We start from the raw sequence: 10,494 nt of genomic DNA on the forward strand, positions 1-10,494 counted from the left end.
CCGCGCACTCACCTGCCTCCGGTCGCGCCCGCGGCCGGCTCAGCCTCTGCACGGACCGCAGCCGGCCTGGCGCCTGTCCGCTCCCTTCTCCCCGCTCCGCCCTCGCCCCGCCCCCGGGAGGTGGGTCCCGCGGCCGCGCCGGAATCTCGGGGCGGCCTCCCTGAACTCTCGCGAGCCCTCCCTCGGCTCCTGGTGGCTGGGGCAGACCGACTCGTCCTGACGTCATACGCACCATAGCCGGAAGTCACCTTCTGTCGTCAATGCGGGCCCGGCCCCACCCACCAGCGCCTGGTGAAGTCCTGACTGGTTCTGAGGGAGTTGGCTGGAATGCCCCTCACTTCCCTCCCTCATCATCCTCGCCTCACTGCTTTTTTTTTACCCAAAACTGGTACTTGAGAGTGGTCCAGTGTGTTCCGACAGTAGTCACACATCCTAAATGTCATCATAGTTTTTCTCACTACTTCACAATGCAATGAAAAGAATGTTAGAAATGGAAAGGGATCTAGAGATGATCACGAATCCACCAATATTGCAGATTAGGAAGCCATGGTCAACAAAGATAGATGAGCTAACCCAGTTGCTTCATCAGTAGCTATGGGAACCAGAAGCCACCAAGTTCCTTCACGCCACTGCTCTATGCATGACTGGACTCTAGAGGCTTGAGAGGAACTAGGATTTGGAAGGGCCACAAAAAATTTGGCAGCGTATATGCAAAACATGTTTGGGTTTTCTTGGAAAATCTAAAATAACTGACAATACTGGGCATCTTTATCATAGGATCTCAGAATTACGTGAAAAATCAACTCCCTGTAGGATGACTCAGAAGGATAGCTTTGGGAAGATGATGCAATTTACATTCGGGCATAAGACTGGCCTTTGAGCAAATCAAATAAGAGACTCACTCCCAATTTTTATTGACAAATATATCCTCGATTTGAATAGTAAAGGTTTTATAAAATACCCTAAGCTTTTAGATTAAAGAGACAATATATGAAGCTGGTACTGTGTTTACAGAAACTATCAATTAGAAGTGCCAACCACGGGTGGCGCCTGTGGCTCAGTCAGTAAGGCGCTGGCCCCATATACCGAGGGTGGCGGGTTCAAACCCGGCCCCGGCCAAACTGCAACCAAAAAATAGCCGGGCGTTGTGGTGGGCGCCTGTAGTCCCAGCTGCTCGGGAGGCTGAGGCAGGAGAATCGCCTAGGCCCAGGAGTTGGAGGTTGCTGTGAGCTGTGTGAGGCCACGGCACTCTACCGGAGGGCCATAAAGTGAGACTCTGTCTCTACAAAAAAAAAAAAAGAAGTGCCAACCATTATGTTTAGGTTTGTTGAGAGCAGGTGTTACATGTGCAGAAGACTTAGGAAAAAAATCATGGCATCATTTCCCTCTCTTTTCTTACACTGTGCTTTGTCATACATAGCTTTGGGCTGGGTGCAGTGGTTCAGACCTGTAATCCTAGCACTCTGGGAGGTTGAGGTGGGTGGATTGCTTGAGTTCAGGACTTCCAAACCAGCCTGAGCAAGAGTAAGACCCTGGCCTCTAAAAAATAGCTCACTGTTGTGGTGGGCGCCTGTAGTCCCAGCTACTGGGGAGGCTGAGGCAAGAGGATCGCTTTAGCCCAAGAGTTTGAGGTTGCTGTGAGCTATGACGCCAAGGCACTCTACCAAGGGCGACAAACTGAGACTCTGTCTCCCATAAACAAAAAACATACATAGCTTAATAGTGGGGGAAACACTTATCTGGTAAATAGTATATTCTTGGGGAGATCAGCTTGACTTATATAAGTCATTTTGAGGCTCAAATAATAGTTGTAACTTACAAACATAAGAGGTTTAATTGTGAGCAAACAAGCTTGACAGAGACCTGTGCACCCTTTTCTCTGTACTGCACACATATACATACCAACACTAGTGGGTAGGACTGAGAACAGTTTATGGTTTGCCCTGTAGCAAATTTGTTTTCAAATGTACCCTGCTTTTTTCATGGCATTGGGTAATAAGAACTAGTATACAGCATCTATCTAGGTGAATACGGGGTAGACTAAAGCTTTGACCTCTAGTTTCTAAACTGAGGTCATTGCAAACAAATTCTCCCTGTAGGTTATTGAAGGTACCTCAACTAAAACATATGAGAGCTATATACTCTTTTGGAAGATTGGTGAAGCCTATGAATCCCTTATCAAAATACTATTCTTAAATGCATAGAATAAACTACCCAGGGTTACAAAGGAAATTTATTATATTAATATATTTCACAAAATAATTTGTGATATAATTATGTGGTTTGTACCATCTAAGATGGCTCTCAATGATCCTCACTTTCTGATATTCCTGCTTTGTGGAATTCCCTTCTCTAGTAACTTGGTTCTAAAACTAAGCAAAAATGATGGGATGTTCATTTCCATGACTAGGTTACAAAAACGGTTCCAGCTTCCATCTTGCTTGTCTTCTCTCTCTCTCTCTCTGTTTTTTGTTTTGTGTGTATGTGTGTGTGTGTGTGTTTGTTTGAGACACAGTCTCACTGTGTCACCCTCGTAGAGTACTATGGCATCACAGCTCACAGCAACCTCAAACTCTTAGGCTTAAGTGATTCTCTTGCCTCAGCCTCCCAAGTAGCTGGGACTACAGGCACCTGCCACACCACCCAGCTATTTTGTGCTTGTTATAGTTGTTGTCTTTGTTGTTTAGCAGGCCAGCCCCAGTGCATGTAGCCAGTGCCCTAACCACTGAGCTACAAGTGCTGAGCCATGCTTATCCTCTCCTGCTCTCTCACTTGCTCACTTTGTTATAAGCCAGCTGCTGTGTCGTGACCTGCCTCGTGGAGGGGCCCATGTGGCAAGGAACTGAGAGAGATCTCTATCAACAGCTCTCAGTCCAACAAACTGCCAGGAACTGAATCCCGCCAACAACCACGTGAGTGAGCTCAGAAGCAGACTGTCTCTCAGATGAGGTTTGAGATGACTGCAGCCCCACCTGACACCTGGACTGCAGCCTTGTGAAACCAGACCCTGAGCCTGTAGACCCAGCTTAGCCAAGCCCAGATTCCTGACCCACATAAACTGTGAGACAATAAGTACTTGCTGTGTTAAGCCACTTACTTTTGGGATAATTTGCTACACGGCCATAGATAACTGAATTAAATAACAAGATCAAGACCTATAATAATTTTATAATATTGATACACATAAATGATATTTTGAGATATATGCAACAATAGGGTAGAGTTGTTCTATTGAGAACAAAGTCACAGATACTGCTAATAGTACTGTGGTTTGCTGCCTATACTCATAATGAGAGAATACTCTGGTTTCTCTTCAGATCACATAAATCTTTCACCTTTTACTCATAGTGCGAGAAATACTAATTTTCAGTTTAGTTTCAATGAAAAAATAGAAATGTGTGTATAATACATGTTAAAAAATAAGTATGTATTATATTTACTTATTTATTTTTAATAGCAGTTTACAGACCCAAGTTAAGAACACCTTGCCTAAATAATAGATCATGTATAGGGACTTCCAAAGCTCTTATCTCCAACTCCCTCAGACAGAATTGAAGCTCAGGTCATAAATCCGAATAACAGATATACATGAGGGCTATTGCTAACCTATAACCTACAGTTGAATATGAATTTTCATCCCTTTCCTCTGCTTGCTCCTTCTTCTCCAAGTCTGTGCTAAATATAGATAGATTGGCTAAAATTATAGGGCAGAAAGAGTGAAAAAGTCATGATGAAAACCTTGTCATCACTCAGTTCATCTGATTTTTGTTTTTACCATGTGAAATCCTTAGCTCCTTGACCAGAGGGCCTTTTTAGTAATTCTTTCACTCTCTTAGGGCTACCCCATAGTAAGTAACCAGTGAATGCCACATAGCAGTGGCAAATAATAATAGAAGGAAAGCAATTAATAAAACACTTTCATGGGGTAAATAAACCTGCTTTTCTATATATATAATTTTGCAACTAGAGATAAAACCAAAGTAGTATTTAGAGGCTAATTTATTGTTTCAGATGCACTTAACAGAAAACACAAAAATGAAAAACAGATGAACCAAGTTCTCAGGTCAGAAAACCTGAAAAAGAGAACAAAATAAATCCAAATTAAGAGGAAGGATATAAAAATTAGAGCAGAAGCCCTTCCAGGGGTCCATGGCCCTTATGTTACCAAATAATATAAATGGAATATATAATCATTCCCATACATACCTCTGTTTATCAAATGTATGTCAATATGTTATGATGAATAATTTCAAATACAATGTTTTATAGATAAAGGCATAAACGAATGAGGAAAAGACAGAAGTTGACTAATAACCAAAAGGTGATTATCTGGAAAAGTTAAGGAAACAGGAAAAATTTTAGCAAGACTAATCCAAGGGGAAAAAAAGAAAAGACACAAACAGTAGCAATGATAATGAAGACACGAGTACAGATATGGAGATTTTAAAAAGCATGGAAGATTACGATGTACAGCGTTATGTCAGTTGATTTAAAAAAAAAAAAGAATAAATGCCTTTCAGTGTTTCTGGAAAGCTGTCCTGATAGAAATCTATTAATTTTTTTGCTATGGAATAAAATGGAAAGTTGATAGGATAAGAAAATTGAATGAGCAGTTCCACTTTAACTCTAGGAACACTTGACTCTGGGCTCCTCTTTTCATAGCGATGATTTTCAAAGGGCCTCTGGCCCGGCCCAAACAACTAAATTCGGTTGAGATTGCTTGAAAACAAAGATTCTATTCTATAAGTAGGCAGCTTTCGTTGGACTATTTATTTAGACACGTGACAATCCATTCAAAACTATCACCGAACTGTCTTCTGCAAAGCACTTTATAAACCTGTAAACAATGATTTCTATTCATCCCTGCTTTAATTTTTAACTGACTTGACTGAACTGCAATTTATCATAACGTAAAGCATTCCAAGATTTAGGTTATTTCTTCCCAGAAGTGAAAAGCACCTATATAAATCAGAAGCCTGAAGGAAAGGTTTAAGAATAGTGAAAAGTACCTTGTCTAACTATCTCTGCATTATATTTATTGCTCTGCAAACATAGCAAAGAACCACATAGGATTTGTACTTTAAAGACTTGGTTCTGTTACCAGTGATAGAACTTTACACAGACCAGAAAAGTTCTCTAAAGTCCTATTTTCTTATTTGCAAAATGGGAAAATATCAATGTTATACTGCTGCAAAGATGAAATATGGTTATACATGGTGAAAACAGTTTGCGAATGGTAAAACACCATCGCCGTAATGGAAAGAATACAAACTCAAAGATAAAAAGACCTCACTTTGAATGATAACTACTTTTAGGATCACTGTGAGGATGAAGTGAAATTAGATGAGATGATGTAAGTTTTTCTCTTTTTTGAGATAGTGTCTTCCTATGCGGCCCATGGTAGAATGCCGTGGCATCACAGGTCACAGCAAGCTCAAACTCTTGGGCTTAAACAATTCTCTTGCCTCAGCCTCCCAAGTAGCTGGGACTACAGGCGCCCACCACAACGCCCAGCTATTTTTTGTTGCAGCTGGCCTGGGCCAGGATCAAACCCACCACCCTCGGTGTATGTGGCTGGCACTGTAACCACTGTGCCACGGGCACCAACCCAAGATAATGTAAGTTAGGCATCTAACACAAGACCCACTAGGCAGTCACCCTCGCTCCAAGGTAGGTATCATTATTACCATTAATAATAATAATTAGTGATAAAAACACATGTCAGAATAGAACCCCTTTTTCCTTTGCTAACAGCAAATTAAATGGATCATCTCTATTTAATGAATTTTTCACAATATTTATATTCACAAAAAGAGAAATCCCTGTCAGAACCTTTCTTGTTTTGATTCTTTTTGTTTTTGTAGAGACAGAGTCTCACTTTATGGCCCTCGGTAGAGTGCCGTGGCCTCACACAGCTCACAGCAACCTCCAACTCCTGGGCTTAGGCGATTCTCTTGCCTCAGCCTCCCGAGTAGCAGGGATTACAGGCGCCCCCCACAACGCCTGGCTATTTTTTTAGTTGCAGTTTGGCCGGGGCTGGGATTGAACTGCATATGGGGCTGGCGCCCTACCGACTGAGCCACAGGCGCCGCCTGATTTTTTTTTTTTTAAAGGAGCCGGGATTTAAAATCTCTGTATGTTTCAGGAAGAGAAGAAAAGCAGAAGTATTTGACCGTAGGACAAATGACCACCGCATGTTGGATATGTGAAAAAAACTGTCCAAAGCTAGATGTTATATGATTTCCCCCCCTGCTTCTTAAAGAAAAACTAACAATTAAGCTCTTCACAAAAGCAAAATGTAAGACACTGTAATATTCTATGGTAATATATGCTATATTTGATATGATTTAAAAATTTTTAATCTTAAATTAAAAAAGAAAATTACATTTCCGTTTAGTGTCTTCACTCTCATAAAAATGATTGTCATTGACATTGAAAGTTCACAACTAACATTATGATAAAACATGAAAAGACTTTTCCTTCTTAAAACTAAAAAAATATATATCTTTCTAAAACTCACTGTCTTTCTCATTCCTAATTTTAGGATTGAGTCCAAAACTTTCATTTCTCAAAGTAAGAGAAAGAAAATTTTCCAAAGACTGATTTTCATTACCAAAGTGAGATTCAACTTATAAAAACATGCATGATTAAGATGGGCAGTTCCAAAAAAGATAAAAATAATTTGAGTACATCCTAGGAAATTTTTTTTTTTTTTTTTTTTTTTTGTGGTTTTTGGCCGGGGCTGGGTTTGAACCTGCCACCTTCGGCATATGGGACGGGCGCCCTACTCCTTGAGCCACAGGTGCCACCCACATCCTAGGAAATTATTAATAGTCACTTTGTTTTATTTATTCATATCTTGTGATTCTAGCACTTAAGCTTATTATACATAGCCCCTTCAAAAGGCAATTACTTTCCAATTTTAAAAGGAATTTTAATTATACCACCTCTACTTGTAACTAGAAGTCATATGCCTCCAGAACTCCTATACTTTATTTGGTTCTCCCTCTACCATTTATTAACGTAATTAATATAGAATATATTAAAAGATTTATGTCTTCATAAGTGATTATGACACTGTTTCAACGTCTATTTGAATTGCTAGAATTATCTCTTCAGAGATGGGGTCGGTGTTCAGAAAAATCCAAAAACTAAGAGGATTTAAAGGGAAGTTCCCTTTTCATACCTCCCATCTTTTGGGATAGGGATTTCTTTCCTTTTCTTATAGACACCCTATTTAGTGATCCTAAGTGCAAGTCTACCCCAACGCTATCTGCGGTAACTATTTATATTTTATTTTCATCTATTTATTTATTCAGATAGTGTGTTACTCTGTTGCCCTGGGTAGAGTGCTGCGGTGTCCTCATAGCTCACAGTAACCTCAAACTCTTGGGCTCAAGAAATCCTGTTGTCTCAGCCTCCCAGTAGGTGGGACTACAGGTGCCAGCCACAGCCTAGCTAGTTTTTCTATTTTTAGTAGAGATGGGTCTTACTCTTGCTCAGGCTGGTCTTCAATTCCTGAGGGAAAGCTATCCATCTGCCTTGGCCTCCCAGAGTGCTAGGATTACAGGCGTGAGCCACCACGCCCCACCTATTTTTGTTTATTTATTTATTTATTTATTTATTTTGAGACAGAGTCTCACTTTGTCACCCTTGGTAGAGTGCTATGGCATCATAGCTCACAGCAACCTCAGATTCTTGGGCTCAAACGATTCTCTTGCCTCAGCCTCCCAAATAGCTGGGACTACAGGCGCCCACCACAAGGCCTGGCTGTTGTTAGAGACGGGGTCTCACTCTAGCTCAGGCTGGTCTCAAACTTGTAAGCTCAGGCCATACACCTACCTCAGCCAACCAGAGTGCTGTTTTTTTTTTTTTTTTAGATGTTGAAATTCCTGAGACTGGAGGAACAAGCCAGGGGAAAATGTCTAACTCAGATTTTTGGATGCTAATAGATGCTTCCATTGTGGTCTGAGCTTAGAAAGAAAGTCAGACACAGTGACAACTAACAGCTCTGCTTTCCATGGTGTGGAGTAAACTGTCCCAGCTTAGAGGCAGAGGACAGAACAGACCAAGGGGCAGGGCAGATGGTTCCTATCAACAAAGGGTTTTGTTGTATAATGGGAGAAGGATCACACTGGGGTCCACTTTTGGACTAAGAGCCAAATCCTTCATCTTGTGGTCTTAGGTACATTTCTTAAATTCTCTAAACCTCAATTCACTCTTCTATAATAGAGATAATTTACCATATCAGAGTACAGTTGTTACCAGAAAGAAATAAAACAATTTAAAATATTAGAAGCAGCGGCCAGTTGCGGTGGCTCATGCCTGTAATCCTAGCACTCTGGGAGGCCGAGACAGGTGGACTGCTTGAGCTCACAAGTTTGAGACCAGCCTGAGCTACTAGCCAGGCATTGGGGCAGGCACTTGTAGTCCAGCTACGGGGGAGGCTGAGGCAAGAGAATCTCTTTGAGCCCAAGAGTTTGAGGTTTCCGTGAGCTATAATGTCATGGCACTCTACCCAGGGTGAGAAAGTGAGATTCTGTCTCTAAAATAAAATAAAATAAAAATTAGAACAAGGGCCAGAATTTTACAGTAAATATGGACAGAATGATGGGGGGCATTGAGGGCAGATGTTTGAAAAATAAAGTTTAAAATTATGAAAATAAATTTATTTTTAAAAACAGTTTTTAAAAATTCAGACTTCAAAAAGTCTGAATCACATCAGGGATTTAGCATAGTTTTTCTTATGTTATGGATTGACATCCCTAATTATATATAGGGTCACAATTATATAGAAGGTTGCTCTTGAAAAAATATTTCTGAAAGCCAGGCATGGTGGCTCACGCCTGTAATCTCAGCACTTTGGGAGGCCCAGGCAGGTGAATTGCTTGAGCTCAGGACTTGGAGATCAGCCTAAGCAAGAGTGAGATCCTGTCTCTACTAAAAAACAGAAAAACTAGGCAGGCGGTAGGGGGGCACACCTGTAGTCCGAACTGCTCAGGAGGCTGAAGCAAGAGGATTGCCCAAGAGTTTGAGGTTGCTGTGAGCTACAATGATGCCACGGCACTCTACCTAGGGCAACAGAGTGAGGCTCTGTCTCAAAAAAAAAAAAAAAAAAAAATACACACACACATATATTTCCTTAAATCTTTTGATGTTCATAGTTTTTCTCTTTTAAACCACTATTTGCAACAGTTTCCATTATGTTAAAACAGATGAGCTCCTCAGTTATCTCTTCCTACTAAACAATGTGAACTTTAGGGAAAATTACTAGAAGCGAATCATGGGCAATGCACATTTAACATTTTTAAACCTATTTTCAAACTGTTATCTAGAGGTCACACTAATTTTCATGCTACCAACAAACAGAACAAGAAAATTCCTGTTTCTCCACATGCTTGCTCATATCAGGTTTTGTCTATATTTTTAACTTTCCAAAGGGAGACAAAAACCTTGGCGTGGAAGTTAAGGACAAACCCTAATGTTAAACGTAAGACTTTTATGTGGAGATTCATCTTAAAATAAGAGGTCAATTGATTAGTAATAATTTTCATGTTCAGATGACTTTTACTTGTTTATACAATCTTGGAACAATGGGGGTCAGATAACAAATACCTGGATAAGGAAGATCCACTCTCCATTTGACAGAGTTAACACAAGAATTAAATGACATAAGCCTCTTCCTGGGCATGCAATCTAAATGCCTTTCCTTTCAGCTCTGGGGTAAAGGTTAGGGACAAATCTATGCAGAAAAATAAGGCACAAAACCTGTGGTTTCGATATAGAGAATTCTAGTAGGGTCTGGGAAAGGCAAGATCATTCCCAGTGTCAAGTGTTGTCCAGATAATTTCCTTTTTGTTCAATGATGTTATAAATCCAGAGAGAGGGGTTGTGGGGGAGAAGTTACTGATTTACTTCTCATTCTACTACATTCTCCAACCTCCTCAGGAGTCAGGTTATTGCTTTCAGAGGGTTAGCTTCAAGCATTTTTTGCTGATTTGGTTTCCTGGTGGAAGTAACCCAAATAGGGTTTTCAAAGAATTGGGGTTTTCCCCCTCTGATTAGACCACACAAAGCCTTGTACTCAAGGTTAAGTTTTGTTCTGTTGTTGTTTTTTTTTTTTAGAGACAGGGTCTTGCTCTGGTGACCAGGCTGCAGCGTTGGCTAGTCACAGGTGTAATTATAGCACACTACAGCCTTGAACTTCCGGCCTAAAGTGATCCTCTGGCTTCTGCTTCTTGAATAGCAAGATCACAGGTATACGTCACTTTGGCTAAGATTTATCTTTGCAGGGGTTTGAAGCAGAGGGGTGTCATGGTTAAAATTACATTTTAAAAAAATATTCTGACCCTAGTTTGGAAAACTGCAGAGTGGATGCTGATCAACCATTAGAAGGCTATATTTATAACTATTAAGTTTTATATTTATATTCATAACTATTAAGTTATACACTGTAAACCATCTGGGGCAAGAGTACCTTAGTAAGCAGAAATG

General features: G+C 40.5%; 1 protein-coding gene across 1 annotated transcript in view; it reads right to left on the reverse strand.

The window, feature by feature from the left end:
- Positions 1 to 190, reverse strand: part of STK38L (serine/threonine kinase 38 like) — an 86,124-nt gene extending 85,934 nt beyond the window's left edge. The window contains exon 1 of the mRNA XM_053554076.1: positions 13 to 190. The gene's annotated coding sequence lies outside the window, so the exon portion shown is untranslated. The remainder of the gene's footprint in view (positions 1 to 12) is intronic.
- Between the last annotated feature and the right edge of the window lie 10,304 nt (positions 191 to 10,494).

This window comes from Nycticebus coucang, chromosome 12 (genome assembly GCF_027406575.1).
Source record: "Nycticebus coucang isolate mNycCou1 chromosome 12, mNycCou1.pri, whole genome shotgun sequence".
NCBI classification, from domain to species: Eukaryota; Metazoa; Chordata; class Mammalia; order Primates; family Lorisidae; genus Nycticebus; species Nycticebus coucang.